This window comes from Caretta caretta, chromosome 5, assembly GCF_965140235.1.
Source record: "Caretta caretta isolate rCarCar2 chromosome 5, rCarCar1.hap1, whole genome shotgun sequence".
Lineage (NCBI taxonomy): Eukaryota > Metazoa > Chordata > Testudines > Cheloniidae > Caretta > Caretta caretta.
This window is the reverse complement of record NC_134210.1, coordinates 102729996-102749387: the sequence shown is the minus strand read 5'-3', so window position 1 is coordinate 102749387 and position 19392 is coordinate 102729996. Positions and strand designations below refer to the sequence as shown.

Below are 19392 nucleotides of genomic sequence, written 5' to 3'. Positions count from 1 at the left end.
ATATACCCTAGTTTCAGGACTTGTAGGAGGGGGCCACCCTATTATTTTCACTGGACATGTGCCAAGTGAGTGCTTAGGTTTTAGCTCTTTCAGTTTCACTGCTGCTTCCACTGGTACCCAGTTAATGATATTGGTGTATAACAAATTTCTTCAATCCTTTTATCAGAGGCTTTTTAAACTTGATTTGTTTCAAAGACTATATTTCATTATTTGCCCCTACTATCAAGTGGGATCCCTCATTTTAAACCATTTCTCTTGATATCCCAAAATTATACCCTGGTTTATATCTTTTAATGTTTGTTCTTCCTTGTGCCAGATCATTCCTGTTACTTCTAGAGTGCAACAATTATTTAAAATGAAAACCAACAAAATCCTTAGAATCTTCTAAATTTGGAGGACATACTCCATACCTTCTTTGTGTACATAAGCATTTCACCTTATTTAGGACTTACAATAGAACAAGAGACATTTTTTCACATATAGAAGTATGTAGATCTGACTCCCAAGGCAAACAAATGTGTAGATTCTAATTTAGGGTGAAAGATTATTCACTGTATATTTGATTTACAGGAACATAATATACAGTTTATACTTTGGGGGTGAAAACACTTTGCATAAGAAAGCACCATTTGACCCTTGCTTGGGAACTTGGGATTCTTTTTTAGCTAGGTTAGGAGGGAGAAAAAGGTTTTATCCATATGCAAATTATGAGAGATTCTTGCCTAGGTGATTAACAATACCCTTATTTAGCCATTTTAGTTTCTGTAGTTTCCATTCTTGGGGAGAGGAACTCCCAACCTTGGCAGATCTGTAGTTCCTAAAAGTGTCTCATGTGAACCATTTTCTTATTGTCTTTACTTCTCAGGTGGATCCTATTTTGGGATAAACAGAGGTGAATAGCTTTTCTAATTTTACCTGGGCCAGTAGGAATCAGTAGCTATTAATCATTCAAAGCATATCTGTTTCATATAACCCTTACGCAGGGGCGTCATCAGCATTTTAATATTCACCACCCCATGTACCTACAGTTACCAGGGTGCCATCCTGTACTGAGGAAAGGCGCTAGTGCAGGACAGTGATTATTGCAAATCTTGTGTTTTTAAGAAAGTCCACTGTGCAGTTCAGATCACTGGCATTCTGCAGTTGTTGCAGCATGTGTTGCACCTTCTGCTGCTGGCTTGTATTGCAATACCTTGTCTTTCCGGATATTTTTAGAAGTGATCTTCATAACACTGTTTTCTATTTTGGAAGTGGAGAGCTAAAAATGAAAGTACCAGATTTCCCCAAAGAAAGTGGCAGATCTCCTCATTTCCAGGTAATATCATTTTTATTGTCATAGGACCTGCATGGCTGCTGGACAAAGAGAACTGATTCTAGCATGCAGAAAACAAAGAATATGAATGAAATATTAGATATGGGAATGAAAGAATTATTCACCTAATAAAATACGATTGTTAAAAAAGGTCTTCATTAAATCCTGTCTTAAAAAGTTCATTTAGAAAACATATTCTGTAGCAAGTGGATGCCCTTTAATTAAATACATACAATTCTTTCTGAGGCATTTAACAAACCCCTAAAACATACAATCAATATGTCTTAGAGAAACACTATCTTTCTTTTTTACCGAGAAGGTGGCATTTACTCATGTCTTTCCATTGTAACCAATGAATCAAATACATGAAACAAATTTGCAGGTTTCAGCAAAATGTATTGATTCCTGTAGGTCCTTGGAAAAAGTGCATTGTTTTATTTTCCATACAGATGCTTCCTACTGCATATTACTGTAAGCCAGCATGAACATCCTATGTATATGGTATGACTGCATTGCAGAAAATGTCTCAGGGGTTTAAAAAGGAGGAGAGGACTTTTGTTTTTCATGGAAAAAAACCTATGTCTCAAAATGTTCACATTATACAACAAATGGAGTCAAAAAAGAAATTGGACATAAGTATCTTTTCTATTTTGTAAAAGAATGATTACAATACGGTGCCATATAAGTAATATTCTGTATGGTATACCTGTCTCTCTAGCAATGTCACATATAAAACATACAATCTACAATCCCCCACTTTATATAACATTGCACGTTCGGTAAGAATTGGACCTCATAAAAAGGGGTCCAAAGATAATGAAAAATAACACAATGAAAGAGTAGATACATGTCTAAAATACTTCAATACTGGACTTTCTCCCTTCAGTTATTGTGGCTTATTTCATGGAGGAGACAGAGAGTGTTCATTACTGCTCTACAACTATTCTCAGTGCATTCCCCGTCTACCCAATGGGAGGGAATCACCACAGGGGAATCCTCATAGAGATTTCCTCACAGAAAGTCCCTCTTGCAGCTTTTAACACAGGAGGTGACATTGTAGCCTGTTAAAATAATTTTCCTCCTGTTATGTTTTTTCAACTGAAACTCCTAATTAAGAGGAAAAATAGGTCTCAGGGGAGTTGAATTTGGGGAATTCTTTATACACAGGGGTTACATGCTGGATTATAATAAAGCTCCACCAAATATGTAAGAAGATACCAATATTAACATAATTACACCAACATTTATTGAAGGCCAAATCATATATATTCTCAATGGAGTCAAAATCATAGGCGCCGACCTCCTCTGTTCCTGGGGATGCTCAACCCCTCTTTGCCCCAGGCCCCACCTCTTCCCACCCCCATTCCGCCCCTCCCCCCACCTCATCCTGCCTCCACTTCTCCTCCTCCTCCGCAGTGCTTCCTGCATGCTGCCAAACAGCTGATCGTGGTGGGCAGGAGGTGCTGGGAGGGAGGAGGAGGCGCTGATCCGCAGGGTTGCTGGTGGTTGCTGAGCACCCCCTATTTTTTTCCCCGTGGGTGCTCCAGCCCTGGAGCACCCACGGAGTTGGTGCCTATGAGTCAAATGCATAGATACATAAATGTATAGTAGCTTTCTTGGATTCAGGAAGAGATTGCTTTTCTCCATACAATTCTCCATTGTATATTTATGAATGGGGTTTCTAACTGTGTATCCCATATATTAATATTTTTCTCTTTGTAGATTAGAAAACCTATAGTGGATATGACAATAGCATATTGTATCTTTGGGAAATTATTTTCTGCCAACTGGATTGAGGATCAACAGAGTTCCAAAATCAAAAAGACTTCTCCTGCCCTGAGAACAAATTTTAGGGTCATCTGATTATGATGAAAGATTTTGGCTTAATTTTTGCAAGTGATTATGGGCGCCCAATTTGGGACACTTTAAATTGGGATTTTCAGATGGCAGGTACTCAGCATTTTCTGAAAACCAGGCCTCCTGACGTTGTCTCAAGGTGGGCACTAAAAATCACTAGTCACTGTTGTTGAACATTTATTTAGGTCTTTAAATCCAGAGAGGGAAATGTAATTTTAATAAATTCCTGAGGTGCAGAAAATCATGAATTTCCTATAAAAGTTTCCACTGATTTAGTCCTACCCTTTCTCAGCGTTTTTTTACTTTAATATTCAATTCCTTGACTAAAACAGGAAGCAAGAGAGAGGTGGAGCCTGGCTCCATCCCATAATACTCTGGTAACCCAGTTAACCCTATTATGACCACTTTACTACAAGGAATGTATTCTGAAAACTCTTAGGCCTAGTCTAGGCACACCTTTGGTACCAGTATAACTATCTAAGTCTGCAGTGTGATTTTTAAAAAAAATCAAAATAGTTATACCATACAATCTGTAGTGTGGCTGCAGTTAAATTGGTATAAAGGTGCCTTATACCAGTATATTTTATTCCCATTCCCATACAGAATACCTATACTGATATAAAGCTTCTTTATACCAATATAACTGCATCCACACTTGATGGGTTGTATCAGTTTAACTAATCTGGTATAATTAAAGCAGTGCACCTTTTGTGTGGTGACAAACCCAACCTTAATTTGATGAATGTGAGAGAAAAAGGAAATGTAGTGATGAGTCCTTTGATTATATTATCCCACTGAAAGCCTGACTCCAATCAATGATTGTGTATATGATGAAGAGATTTATGGCTTTTTAGGAGCCCAAATCAAAGAATTTGAAAAAAATTCCCCTAAGGCATTATGTTCCATCTAAACCCAGGGAGTGTGAGAGTTTCACCTCCTGACACAGAAAATCTGTAGGATTGGGTCCTGGGAGAAGGAAACTCTGAAAGTTCCATTTGGTGGATGTGTTCTCTGTGTAAAAGTGCCTATTATATGTGTATATGTGCACTGGGATGCAGGGACATAGTTTCTTCTCCATGTCTAGTTTGCTTCTGCGGCCTAGCCAGCAGATTTGTCTCTGACTTCTTTATCACCTACATGAGCCAGGCTGTCTCTAAGGACCCCACTTCTGAAGCTGAATGAATTTATGGAATAAAGTAAGAACTGGCTTGAACTTTTGCCTGAAATTGACCTGAGCCTCAATTGTTTGAGCATTGAAAAACTGAGTGTAGCTTTTCATTCTTTCTGTTTGTAGGGGTTGACAACACATTGCACTTAAATGAAAGTCTCAAAGTAAGGTGGGATTTGCAGCTGCTGTTTAAAGTCATTCTTATAAGAAAATGAAGACAGGGGAGTTAATAAGCCACAGTATATAGCCTGACATTTCAAGAGACTAGTCCTTCATACCTACCAGGGAGGGTGATTCAGAAACTGAGAAAAAACCTGAAAGAAACTGAGAAACCTGAGAAAAAACAGACAAACAAACAAAAAAACTTAGATTCATTAAAGGGTGAATAGGTCAGCTGGTGATTATGTAAATATACTCACTGAAGTAAAACATATTTAAGACTGTATATAAGCATGAAATTGTGTATTGAAGGGAGTGGAGATGGCGGTGGGGAATGTCAGGTCTGTAAAATAAATGATTAATTATGCATCCTCTTGCAGTCTGGTGATATGACCCAGGATATGAACCAAATGATTAAATCAAGAAGGGAAATTGAAAATAAAACACATTGGCTCAGAGCAACCTCTCGTATGAAAAGAAATGAAGAAGGGAAACTGCCACAATCATCCCATTCCCAGAGTCCTCACATAGCTTCCTGTCAGAAGCTGCAGAGCTGTCCTCTCAAAGAATTGGTCTCAGGACCCATCCACTAAACTGGCAGTCCCTCTGAGAAACCCCATGGGCCATCCATGTGGAGGCTCTGTGCCTCTGCAGCAGCTCTGCGCCTCTGCAGCAGCTCTGCCATCCAATAGGCCTCCAATCCTAGGCACCACTGCTCCTGTGGCTACCTCTTGGACACCTGCAGGCTCTTTAGAGAATATAGCAAAGGCTGTGGAGCTGGGGATGGCTACCCAGGCTGTCGCCTGGCCGCTTTTTGGCTGGGCCATACCTGTGCTGTGTTGCGATTCCTTGTGCCAGGTTGCATCACTATGCATACAATTTTTAAGGGGGTGGATGTAGGGGCTCTTGGACCAGGGGGACAGGCTGCAGCTGAGACGGGGGTGCACCTCACAGGGGAAGAGTAGGGTCAGGTGGTGGTGGAGCAAATCTGTGCCGCTCACTCCACTTTAAATGGCACTTCACAGCTCTTGGTCAGTATTGTCCCTGGCTGTGTTATCTTTTGGGAGGATTCTCCATAGGGACAGAGTGAAGACAATGTGCACCAGCCTCTCCCATTCCTGCCCTATATCTGCCCCTTCCCAATCCGTGGGCAGGACTCAGCTAATATCACAAGGCAGGGTATTATATTTACTAGTTAATTCTCTCAGTGCCATAGTGAAATCTGGTTGAGCACAGATTAGGAGTGGAGTGGAAATGTTGTACCTATAACAAGACAGTTGTAGGACTGGTCTTCATTCAGATTTTGTACCAGTGTAGTTATTTCAGGGTATGTCTACACTACGGAATAAGGTCGAATTTATAGAAGTCGGTTTTTTAGAAATCGGTTTTATAAATTCGAGTGTGTGTGTCCCCACAGAAAATGCTCTAAGTGCATTAAGTGCATTAACTCGGCGGAGCGCTTCCACAGTACCGAGGCAAGCGTCGACTTACGGAGCGTTGCACTGTGGGTAGCTATCCCACAGTTCCCGCAGTCTCCGCTGCCCATTGGAATTCTGGGTTGAGATCCCAATGCCTGATGGGGCTAAAACATTGTCGCGGGTGGTTCTGGGTACATATCGTCAGCCCCCCGTTCCCTCCCTCCCCCCGTGAAAGCAAGGGCAGACAATCATTTCGCGCCTTTTTTCCTGAGTTACCTGTGCAGACGCCATACCACAGCAAGCATGGAGCTCGCTCAGGTAACCGTCACCCTATGTCTCCTGGGTGCTGGCAGACGCGGTACGGCTTTGCTGCACAGTAGCAGCAACCCCTTGCCTTCTGGCAGCAGACGGTGCAATACGATTGGTAGTCGTCCTCATCGTGTCCGAGGTGCTCCTGGCCACGTCGGCTGGGAGCGGCTGGGCAGACATGGGCGCAGGGACTAAATTTGGAGTGACTTGACCAGGTCATTCTCTTTAGTCCTGCCTGCAGTCAGTCCTATTGAACCGTCTTATGGTGAGCGGGCAGGCGATACGGACTGCTAGCAGTCGTACTGTACCATCTTCTGCCAGGCAGGCAAGAGATGAGGATTGCTAGCAGTCGTATTGCACCATCTTCTGCCAGGCAGGCAAGAGATGGGGATGGCTAGCAGTCGTACTGTACCATCTTCTGCCGAGCAGCCATGAGATGTGGATGGCATGCAGTCCTTCTGCACCGTCTGCTGCCAGCCAAAGATGTAAAAGATAGATGGAGTGGGTCAAAACAAGAAATAGACCAGATTTGTTTTGTATTCATTTGCCTCCTCCCCTGTCTAGGGGACTCATTCCTCTAGGTCACACTGCAGTCACTCACAGAGAAGGTGCAGCGAGGTAAATCTAGCCATGTATCAATCAGAGGCCAGGCTAACCTCCTTGTTCCAATAACAACGATAACTTAGGTGCACCATTTCTTATTGGAACCCTCCGTGCAGTCCTGCCTGAAATACTCCTTGATGTACAGGCACCCCCTTTGTTGATTTTAGCTCCCTGAAGCCAACCCTGTAAGCCGTGTCGTCAGTCGCCCCTCCCTCCGTCAGAGCAACGGCAGACAATCGTTCCGCGCCTTTTTTCTGTGCGGACGCCATACCACGGCAAGCATGGAGCCCGCTCAGCTCACTTTGGCAATTAGGAGCACATTAACCACCACACGCATTATTCAGCAGTATATGCAGCACCAGAACATGGCAACGCGATACCGGGCGAGGAGGCGACGTCAGCGCGGTCCCGTGAGTGATCAGGACATGGACACAGATTTCTCTGAAAGCATGGGCCCTGACAATGCATGCATCATGGTGCTAATGGGGCAGGTTCATGCTGTGGAATGCCGATTCTGGGCTCGGGAAACAAGCACAGACTGGTGGGACCGCATAGTGTTGCAGGTCTGGGACGATTCCCAGTGGCTACGAAACTTTCGCATGCGTAAGGGCACTTTCATGGAACTTTGTGACTTGCTTTCCCCTGCCCTGAAGCGCATGAATACCAAGATGAGAGCAGCCCTCACAGTTGAGAAGCGAGTGGCGATAGCCCTGTGGAAGCTTGCAACGCCAGACAGCTACCGGTCAGTTGGGAATCAATTTGGAGTGGGCAAATCTACTGTGGGGGCTGCTGTGATGCAAGTAGCCCACGCAATCAAAGATCTGCTGATATCAAGGGTAGTGACCCTGGGAAATGTGCAGGTCATAGTGGATGGCTTTGCTGCAATGGGATTCCCTAACTGTGGTGGGGCTATAGATGGAACCCATATCCCTATCTTGGCACCGGAGCACCAAGCCGCCGAGTACATAAACCGCAAGGGGTACTTTTCGATAGTGCTGCAAGCTCTGGTGGATCACAAGGGACGTTTCACCAACATCAACGTGGGATGGCCGGGAAAGGTGCATGATGCTCGCATCTTCAGGAACTCTGGTCTGTTTCAAAAGCTGCAGGAAGGGACTTTATTCCCAGACCAGAAAATAACTGTTGGGGATGTTGAAATGCCTATATGTATCCTTGGGGACCCAGCCTACCCCTTAATGCCATGGCTCATGAAGCCGTACACAGGCAGCCTGGACAGTAGTCAGGAGCTGTTCAACTACAGGCTGAGCAAGTGCAGAATGGTGGTAGAATGTGCATTTGGACGTTTAAAGGCGCGCTGGCGCAGTTTATTGACTCGCTTAGACCTCAGCGAAACCAATATTCCCACCGTTATTACTGCTTGCTGTGTGCTCCACAATATCTGTGAGAGTAAGGGTGAGACGTTTATGGCGGGGTGGGAGGTTGAGGCAAATCGCCTGGCTGCTGGTTACGCGCAGCCAGACACCAGGGCGGTTAGAAGAGCACAGGAGGGCGCGGTACGCATCAGAGAAGCTTTGAAAAACAGTTTCATGACTGGCCAGGCTACGGTGTGAAAGTTCTGTTTGTTTCTCCTTGATGAACCCCCCCACCCCTTGGTTCACTCTACTTCCCTGTAAGCTAACCACCCTCCCCTCCTCCCTTTAATCATTGCTTGCAGAGCCAATAAAGTCATTGCTGCTTCACAGTCATGCATTCGTTATTCATTCATCACACAAATAGGGGGATGACTACCAAGGTATCCCAGGAGGGGTGGTGGAGGAGGGAAGGAAAATGCCACACAGCACTTTAAGCACAGCACTTTAAAAGTTTACAACTTTAAAATTTATTGAATGACAGCCTTCTTTTTTTTGGGCAATCCTCTGTGGTGGAGTGGCTGGTTGGCCGGAGGCCCCCCCACCGCGTTCTTGGGCGTCTGGGTGTGGAGGCTATGGAACTTGGGAAGGAGGGCGGTTGGTTACAGAGGGGCTGCAGTGGCAGTCTGTGCTCCAGCTGCCTTTGCTGCAGCTCAACCATACACTGGAGCATACTGGTTTGGTCCTGCAGCAGCCTCAGCATTGAATCCTGCCTCCTCTCATCACGCTGCCGCCACCTTTGAGCTTCAGCCCTGTCTTCAGCCCGCCACTTACTCTCTTCAGCCCGCCACTTACTCTCTTCAGCCCTCCACCTCTCCTCCCGGTCATTTTGTGCTTTCCTGCACTCTGACATTATTTGCCTCCACGCATTCGTCTGTGCTCTGTCAGTGTGGGAGGACAGCATGAGCTCGGAGAACATTTCATCACGAGTGCGTTTTTTTTTCTTTCTAAGCTTCACTAGCCTCTGGGAAGGAGAAGATCCTGTGATCATTGAAACACATGCAGCTGGTGGAGAAAAAAAAAGGGACAGCGGTATTTAAAAAGACACATTTTATAAAACAGTCGCTACACTCTTTCAGGGTAAACCTTGCTGTTAACATTACATACATAGCACATGTGCTTTCGTTACAAGGTCGCATTTTGCCTCCTCCCACCGCGTGAACGGATTTTGGTTGAATGCCAGCAAACATACACTGCAATGCTTTGTTCTACAGTGATTCCCCAGTACGTGTTGCTGGCCTGGAGTGGTAAAGTGTCCTACCATGAAGGACGAAATAAGGCTGCCCTCCCCAGAAACCTTTTGCAAAGGCAGAACCGCAAATGCCAGGGCAAAGTAATCCTTTCACATGCTTGCTTTTAAACCATGTATAGCATTTTAAAAGGTACACTCACCAGAGGTCCCTTCTCCGCCTGCTGAGTCCAGGAGGCAGCCTTGGGTGGGTTCGGGGGGTACTGGCTCCAGGTCTAGGGTGAGAAACAGTTCCTGGCTGTCGGGAAAACCGGTTTCTCCGCTTGCTTGCTGTGAGCTATCTACAACCTCCTCCTCATCATCTTCTTCGTCCCCAAAACCTACTTCTGTATTGCTTCCATCTCCATTGAAGGAGTCAAACAACACGGCTGGGGTAGTGGTGGCTGAACCCCCTAAAATGGCATGCAGCTCATCATAGAAGCGGCATGTTTGGGGCTCTGACCCAGAGCGGCTGTTCGCCTCTCTGGTTTTCTGGTAGGCTTGCCTCAGCTCCTTCAGTTTCACGCGGCACTGCTTCGGGTCCCTGTTATGGCCTCTGTCCTTCATGCCCTGGGAGATTTTCAGAAAGGTTTTGGCATTTCGAAAACTGGAACGGAGTTCTGATAGCACGGATTCCTCTCCCCAAACAGCGATCAGATCCCGTACCTCCCGTTCAGTCCATGCTGGAGCTCTTTTGCGATTCTGCGACTCCATCATGGTCACCTCTGCTGATGAGCTCTGCATGGTCACCTGCAGCTTGCCACGCTGGCCAAACAGGAAATGAGATTCAAAAGTTCGCGGTTCTTTTCCTGTCTACCTGGCCAGTGCATCTGAGTTGAGAGCGCTGTCCAGAGCGGTCACAATGGAGCACTCTGGGATAGCTCCCGGAGGCCAATACCATCGAATTGTGTCCACAGTACCCCAAATTCGAGCCGGCAACGTCGATTTAAGTGCTAATCCACTTGTCAGGGGTGGAGTAAGGAAATCGATTTTAAGAGCCCTTTAAGTCGAAATAAAGGGCTTCATTGTGTGGACGGGTGCAGGTTTAAATCGATTTAACGCTGCTAAATTCGACCTAAAGTCCTAGTGTAGACCAGGGCTCAGATACCGGTGTGATTTTTTTTTACTGAAATACGAAGCACCCATACTGTGAATGCAATTACAGTAACTCCTCACTTAAAGTCATCCCAGTGAATGTTGTTTTGTTGTTACGTTGCTGATCAATTAGAGAACATGCTTGTTTAAAGTTGCACAATGCTCCCTTATAATGTTGTTTGGCAGCCGCCTGCTTTGTCCACTGCTTACAGAAAGAGCAGCCCATTGGAGCTAACTGATGGGGGCTTGCAACTAGGGTGGAAGGCAGCTTCCTTATCAGCTCCCCTAAATTCCCTGTGCAGCAGCCGCCCAGCAGGCTACCAATTGCCAGCAGTTCAGCTGTCCCTCCCCCCACTGCCATGTGCTGCTCCTGCCCTCTGCCTTGGAGCTGCTCCCAGGAGCCCACCTCTTTCTGATCAGGGGGAGGGAGGGAAGAGGGGTGCTAATGTAAGGGTGTCCCTGTCCTCCCACTCCTGCCCCCCACTCCTGTACCTTATCTCCACAGAGCAGGGGGGGACATGACTCAGAATGGAGGGAGCTTACTGGCAGCAGCTGCTGTCTCAACTTGCTGATCTACTTAAAAAGGCAGCGTACTTAGAGTGGAGTCAGCATACTTAAAGGGGCAATGCTTGTCTCTCTCTCCCACACACAGGGTGTGTGTCTCTGTCTCTCTCTGTCATGCTGTCTCCCTTCCCTCCATTCATGCTACCTTGTAGAGTGAGGCTACACTAACAACATGTTAATCTTTGAGGGCTCAGCCGAGTGCTAGTTCATCATCTAGCAGTAAGGCATTCCCTGGGAAATATCCCCCCTCTTCCACCCTCTGACTTCGCCACCTCAACCAAGCTTCACAATCATCATTACTGCGTTTGTTTAAAAATTGTTTGTTTAAAATTTATATTGTGTATATGTATATATAAAAAATATAGGCTTTTGTCTGGCAAAATTTTTTTCCCTGGAACGTAACCCTCACATTTACACTAATTCTTATGGAGCAACTGGATTTGCTTAACATCGTTTCACTTAAAGTAGCATTTTTCAGGAACATAACTACAACATTAAGCAAGGAGTTACTGTGTAAAGGTACCTTATTCTGCTATAGATTATTCCCTTTCCTATTTGGGAATAGCTATACCAATGTAAAGCACTTTTATACAGCATAGCTGCATCCACACGAGAGAGCATTGTGTCACTTTAATTATACTAATATAGTTAAAGCGGTACAACTTTTAGGTGAAGACAGGCCCATCAACAGCAATTCCGGGCCCCAGGGCAGAACAGTCAAATGGGCCCCCTACCACAAGCCTGGACGCGGTCTGCCTGACATTTGGGCGGTTCTGTATCTGCACTGGTTGGTGCTCAGCGAGCTGCTGCCAGCTGCGCTGCCCCCAGCACCCCTAGTTCCAGCACTCCTGAGTCAGGGCCCAGTTTATGTAGTAACAAAAAGATGATCCCATGTACTTGAACCATGAGGCAGGTCCTTGAGTCATGAAGATGGTCGGATCCATCAGCCACCTACCACTTTGAAGGCAAATGTTAAAATTTAGAACTGTTATTTTATGATTCTCAAATGAGGATTCATCCTGTATCATTGACTTCAATGGTAATTTTACCAGTTAATTCGATGGAAGCAGGAACAGCACTCTTCTGCTGCTCACCTTTAGTGATCACACATTACAGTGAACCCAGAACCATCAGGCAACTCGTATTTTGAAGATGGCATACGGCGTTCTATCTTTGTCAACAGGTCTGGCTCTCCTGATGTGAAAAACTACTGCCAAACAATTAATTATACAGTGGAAAAAAACATATTGGATATCACTTCTTTACTGCTGACTATTTAAGAGTCATAGAATGGGGTCCTGGCCCATACCTAGGGCTCCTAGACATGACAGAAACACCAATAAAATAATAATAATTGCTACCTCTTACCACTATAACCTTTAGTATTACCCTTGCACCTAAACATTCTGCAGGAACTGTAAAACTCATTCCATGTTTCAAAACCATTTTATCTGAGCTGCACAATCACAGCAAAGGGAGTCAACTCCCCCCCCAAACCCTGCCCTTGTTACATCAACACCAGGTACAAACTTGCTTCTTGGAACCAGAGTGTCTGTTGATTTCAAGATTGTGCAATTAGCTTTTCTAAAAGGCTTGTTTCTCCTTTTCAAAGATGGTTTTATTGTCCAGAGTCACGAAATGCAAACTCACTTATGCTCAGCTCTTCTAACAGACTTTCTAAAACTATCAGGTTTTTTCTCAAGCGGTTTTTTTTAAAACAAAAATCTGCATTGTGTTGTAGTTGGAGGATTTCCAAGGTAAAGATGATTTTGCCTGGAACTGAAGTTAGCTGTCTGCCCTTGAAACTTACCAAAAAAAAAAAAAGAGTTTGACCACCCAGAAGCTGTTTTTCTCCCAACACTGAAACTGGTTCCTTAATGTATTAAAACCTTGCAACAACCTAGTCTGCACAGTTCTCAATATGCCTAGGTCCATACAGGGGATGGGAAGAGAAACAGCAAGCACAGTTGACAGTAAGAGACACGCAGTTTATTCATAAAACTTGCCAATTTGTTTAGGCTGGGCACCACACATATAAGTTCCTCCCATTTTTAAGAAGAGTTGGGGGAACGGACACATAGTGAGCTTTTTCCTTGATGTATTTCTGCCGAACAGATAAACAGTGGAAATGATCAGCAGACACGCTGGGAGGGATTACTTTACCAGAGGAAAAGTTTAAAGCTTCCCCACCCTCCAGCCCTGGAGGCAGCGGGGCTCCTTCCCCCTCCCCCATGAGCCACCCCACTAGGGTGCGCCCCCTCTCCCCACAGCATGGCCAGCTCAATGGGGCATGATTGGTACCTTTCTTATCCTCCACCACAGTGCTGAGGCAGAAGTGGGTGAGGAGCAACACCAGGACAGCGGCTCTCCTGGCCCAAGATGCCCACTGGCTGCTGCCCGGGGCCGGCAGCTCCAGTCCCACATCTTGGGCTGGGAAATAATCAGGGCCATCCCTAGCTATTCTGGGGCCTTACACAGCCCCCCGTGGTGGGTGTGTGGGGACCCAGGCCTCCATGGGGGGGATGGGGCTGGCTTGGGGTGCAGGGGGGAACCCCACAGCACCCACTGGTGGCACAGCTGGAACCGGGCCACTGCACTCCTCAGGGGTGGGAAGGGAAGGGGCGGGGCTGGGAAGAGGCAGGGGCTTTGGGGAAGGGGTGGAGTGGGTGTGGGGCTGGGGCGGAGCAGGGGCGGGAAGAGGCGGGGGCCATGGGGAAGAGGCAGAGCAGGGGCTGGAGCAGCACACAGCTGCACAGGGCACCAGAAAATTTGGTGCCCCAAATTTCCTGGTGCCCTACACAGCTGCATACTTTGTGTATGGATAAGGCCAGCCCTGGAAATAATCCCTGGGGCTCAGCGCAGGTCTCTCTTCATCCCCCTGGCAGCACTCAGCTCCTCTCCCTGGGTCCGCGCCCCGCAGCTCTGCTGACCATACTGAGCGGCTGCCTGGGCACCGGGTGGAGGCAGTGGCACTGGGGCTAAGGGGTACAGGCACCGCACTCCCCGGTGATTAGCAGCGGCTCCCACTCCACGTGATGGAGAAAGTGCCCCGGGTCTGGCTAGGGCTGGGACCTGACAGGCCGCCCAGGTGATTTAAAAGGGCCCGGGGCTCCTGGCCACCACTGCTGCTACAGCAACGGCCGGGGCTCCAGGCCCTTTTAAATTGCCCCCTTTGCCCTGCCCACCCATTGACAGGCCTGGGTGTAGACAAAACCTGAGGGAGCACATCTATGCTTCCTGGTTTTGGCCAGGTTTTGGTGTGGAGAGTGAATAGATAACCACATTCGCACAAGCAAAGAGCAAGTAAAGATCCACAAAAGAATAATAAGTGCAAGATGTGGGGGGGAAAAAACAAACAAAATACCACTGCACTTTCAGAGTGTGACTATATATCTAGAGTCAGAGGAGCAGTCATGTCTGTGAGCCAAGAAGTTTCTGGAAGCTGTGGAAGAGAATAAAATGGATTGGGTTTTAGAGGGGTGAGTTAGAACTGCTTGCAACATTCTAAAGCGAGTGCAGGAGAAACAGCGAGGAAGCTGTTTGCTGCTAAGTGCTGTTAATTATAGCCCTGGTCTACACTAGGACTTTAGGTCGAATTTAGCAGCGTTAAATCGATGTAAACCTGCACCTGTCCACACAATGAAGCCCTTTATTTCGACTTAAAGGGCTCTTAAAATCGATTTCCTTACTCCACCCCTGACAAGTGGATTAGCACTTAAATCGACGTTGCCGGCTCGAATTTGGGGTACTGTGGACACAATTCGATGGTATTGGCCTCCGGGAGCTATCCCAGAGTGCTCCATTGTGACCGCTCTGGACAGCACTCTCAACTCAGATGCACTGGCCAGGTAGACAGGAAAAGACCCGCGAACTTTTGAATTTCAGTTTCCTCTCTGGCCAGCGTGGCAAGTTGCAGGTGACCATGCAGAGCTCATCAGCACAGGTGACCATGATGGAGTCCCAGAATCGCAAAAGAGCTCCAGCATGGACCGAACGGGAGGTACGGGATCTGATCGCTGTTTGGGGAGAGGAATCCGTGCTATCAGAACTCCGTTCCAGTTTTCGAAATGCCAAAACCTTTGTCAAAATCTCCCAGGGCATGAAGGACAGAGGCCATAACAGGGACCCGAAGCAGTGCCGCGTGAAACTGAAGGAGCTGAGGCAAGCCTACCAGAAAACCAGAGAGGCGAACAGCCGCTCTGGGTCAGAGCCCCAAACATGCCGCTTCTATGATGAGCTGCATGCCATTTTAGGGGGTTCAGCCACCACTACCCCAGCCGTGTTGTTTGACTCCTTCAATGGAGATGGAGGCAATACGGAAGCAGGTTTTGGGGATGAAGATGATGATGATGATGAGGAGGTTGTAGATAGCTCACAGCAGGCAAGCGGAGAAACCGGTTTTCCCGACAGCCAGGAACTGTTTCTCACCCTAGACCTGGAGCCAGTACCCCCCGAACCCACCCAAGGCTGCCTCCTGGACCCAGCAGGTGGAGAAGGGACCTCTGGTGAGTGTACCTTTTAAAATACTATACATGGTTTAAAAGCAAGCATGTGAAAGGATTACTTTGCCCTGGCATTTACGGTTCTCCTAGATGTAGTCCTAAAGCCTTTGCAAAAGGTTTCTGGGGAGGGCAGCCTTATTGCGTCCTTCATGGTAGGACACTTTACCACTCCAGGCCAGTAACACATACTCGGGAATCATTGTAGAACAAAGCATTACAGTGTATGTTTGCTGGCATTCAAACAACATCCGTTCTTTATCTCTCTGTGTTATCCTCAGGAGAGTGAGATATAATTCATGGTCACCTGGTTGAAATAGAGTGCTTTTCTTCAGGGGACACTCAGAGGAGCCCATTCCTGCTGGGCTGTTTGCCTGTGGCTAAACAGAAATGTTCCCTGCTGTTAGCCACAGGGAGGGGGGAAGGTTGAGGGGGTAGTCAAGCAGTGGGAGGAGGCAAAATGCGACCTTGTAACAAAAGCACATGTGCTATGTATGTAATGTTAACAGCAAGGTTTACCCTGAAAGAGTGTAGCCACTGTTTTATAAAATGTGTCTTTTTAAATACCGCTGTCCCTTTTTTTTTCTCCACCAGCTGCATGTGTTTCAATGATCACAGGATCTTCTCCTTCCCAGAGGCTAGTGAAGCTTAGAAAGAAAAAAAAACGCACTCGCGATGAAATGTTCTCCGAGCTCATGCTGTCCTCCCACACTGACAGAGCACAGACGAATGCGTGGAGGCAAATAATGTCAGAGTGCAGGAAAGCACAAAATGACCGGGAGGAGAGGTGGAGGGCTGAAGAGAGTAAGTGGCGGGCTGAAGAGAGTAAGTGGCGGGCTGAAGACAGGGCTGAAGCTCAAAGGTGGCGGCAGCGTGATGAGAGGAGGCAGGATTCAATGCTGAGGCTGCTGCAGGACCAAACCAGTATGCTCCAGTGTATGGTTGAGCTGCAGCAAAGGCAGCTGGAGCACAGACTGCCACTGCAGCCCCTCTGTAACCAACCGCCCTCCTTCCCAAGTTCCATAGCCTCCACACCCAGACGCCCAAGAACGCGGTGGGGGGGCCTCCGGCCAACCAGCCACTCCACCACAGAGGATTGCCCAAAAAAAAGAAGGCTGTCATTCAATAAATTTTAAAGTTGTAAACTTTTAAAATGCTGTGCTTAAAGTGCTGTGTGGCATTTTCCTTCCCTCCTCCACCACCCCTCCTGGGCAACCTTGGTAGTCATCCCTCTATTTGTGTGATGAATGAATAAAGAATGCATGAATGTGAAGCAACAATGACTTTATTGCCCCTGCAAGCGGTGATTGAAGGGAGGAGGGGAGGGTGGTTAGCTTACAGGGAAGTAGAGTGAACCAAGGGGCGGGGGGTTTCATCAAGGAGAAACAAACAGAACTTTCACACCGTAGCCTGGCCAGTCATGAAACTGGTTTTCAAAGCTTCTCTGATGCGTACCGCGCCCTCCTGTGCTCTTCTAACCGCCCTGGTATCTGGCTGCGCGTAACCAGCAGCCAGGCGATTTGCCTCAACCTCCCACCCCGCCATAAACGTCTCCCCCTTACTCTCACAGATATTGTGGAGCACAGAGCAAGCAGTAATAACGGTGGGAATATTGGTTTCGCTGAGGTCTAAGCGAGTCAGTAAACTGCGCCAGCGCGCCTTTAAACGTCCAAATGCACATTCTACCACCATTCTGCACTTGCTCAGCCTGTAGTTGAACAGCTCCTGACTACTGTCCAGGCTGCCTGTGTACGGCTTCATGAGCCATGGCATTAAGGGGTAGGCTGGGTCCCCAAGGATACATATAGGCATTTCAACATCCCCAACAGTTATTTTCTGGTCTGGGAATAAAGTCCCTTCCTGCAGCTTTTGAAACAGACCAGAGTTCCTGAAGATGCGAGCATCATGCACCTTTCCCGGCCATCCCACGTTAATGTTGCTGAAACGTCCCTTGTGATCCACCAGAGCTTGCAGCACTATCGAAAAGTACCCCTTGCGGTTTATGTACTCGGAGGCTTGGTGCTCCGGTGCCAAGATAGGGATATGGGTTCCGTCTATAGCCCCACCACAGTTAGGGAATCCCATTACAGCAAAGCCATCCACTATGACCTGCACATTTCCCAGGGTCACTACCCTTGATATCAGCAGATCTTTGATTGCGTGGGCTACTTGCATCACAGCAGCCCCCACAGTAGATTTGCCCACTCCAAATTGATTCCCAACTGACCGGTAGCTGTCTGGCGTTGCAAGCTTCCACAGGGCTATCGCCACTCGCTTCTCAACTGTGAGGGCTGCTCTCATCTTGGTATTCATGCGCCTCAGGGCAGGGGAAAGCAAGTCACAAAGTTCCATGAAAGTGCCCTTACGCATGTGAAAGTTTCGCAGCCACTGGGAATCGTCCCAGACCTGCAACACTATGTGGTCCCACCAGTCTGTGCTTGTTTCCCGAGCCCAGAATCGGTGTTCCACAGCATGAACCTGCCCCATTAGCACCATGATGCATGCATTGGCAGGGCCCATGCTTTCAGAGAAATCTGTGTCCATGTCCTGATCACTCATGTGACCGCGCTGACGTCGCCTCCTCGCCCGGTATCGCTTTGCCAGGTTCTGGTGCTGCATATACTGCTGGATAATGCATGTGGTGTTTAATGTGCTCCTAATTGCCAAAGTGAGCTGAGCGGCCTCCATGCTTGCCTTGGTATGGCGTCCGCACAGAAAAAAGGCGCGGAACGATTGTCTGCCATTGCTCTGACGGAGGGAGGGGCGACTGACGACACGGCTTACAGGGTTGGCTTCAGGGAGCTAAAATCAACAAAGGGGGTGCCTGTACATCAAGGAGTATTTCAGGCAGGACTTCACGGAGGGTTCCAATAAGAAATGGTGCACCTAAGTTATTGTTCTTATTGGAACAAGGAGGTTAGCCTGGCCTCTGACTGATACATGCCTAGATTTACCTCGCTGCACCTTCTCTGTGAGTGACTGCAGTGTGATCTAGAAGAATGAGTCCCCTAGACAGGGGAGGGGGGGAAGCAAATGAGTACAAAACAAATCTGGTCTATTTCTTGTTTTGACCCACTCCATCTATCTTTTACATCTTTGGCTGGCAGCAGACGGTGCAGAAGGACTGCATGCCATCCACATCTCATGGCTGCTCGGCAGAAGATGGTACAGTACGACTGCTAGCAGTCCGTATCGCCTGCCCGCTCACCATAAGACGGTTCAATAGGACTGACTGCAGGCAGGACTAAAGAGAATGACCTGGTCAAGTCACTCCAAATTTAGTCCCTGCACCCATGTCTGCCCAGGCGCTCCCAGCCGACGTGGACAGGAGCACCTCGGACATGACGATGACAGCTACCAGTCGTACTGTACCGTCTGCTGCCACAAGGCAAGGGTTTGCTGCTACTGTGTAGCAATGCCGTACCACGTCTGCCAGCACCCAGGAGACATAGGGTGACGGTTACCTGAGCGGGCTCCATGCTTGCAGTGGTATGGCGTCTGCACAGGTAACTCAGGAAAAAAGGCGCGAAATGATTGTCTGCCCTTGCTTTCACGGAGGGAGGGAGGGAACGGGGGCCTGACGATATGTACCCAGAACCACCCGCGACAATGTTTTAGCCCCATCAGGCATTGGGATCTCAACCCAGAATTCCAATGGGCAGCGGAGACTGCAGGAACTGTGGGATAGCTACCCACAGTGCAACGCTCCGGAAGTCGACTCTAGCCTCGGTACTGTGGAAGCGCTCCGCCGAGTTAATGCACTTAATGCACTTAGAGCATTTTCTGTGGGGACACACACACTCGAATATA

At 47.5% G+C, this 19392-nt stretch overlaps 1 long non-coding RNA gene across 1 annotated transcript in view; it reads left to right on the top strand.

The window, feature by feature from the left end:
• The first annotated feature begins 700 nt into the window (after window positions 1-700).
• LOC142072206 (uncharacterized) overlaps window positions 701-19392 on the top strand; it is a 72028-nt gene continuing 53336 nt past the window's right edge. Inside the window, exon 1 of the long non-coding RNA XR_012668608.1 lies at window positions 701-1315. This is a non-coding gene — a long non-coding RNA (uncharacterized LOC142072206). The remainder of the gene's footprint in view (window positions 1316-19392) is intronic.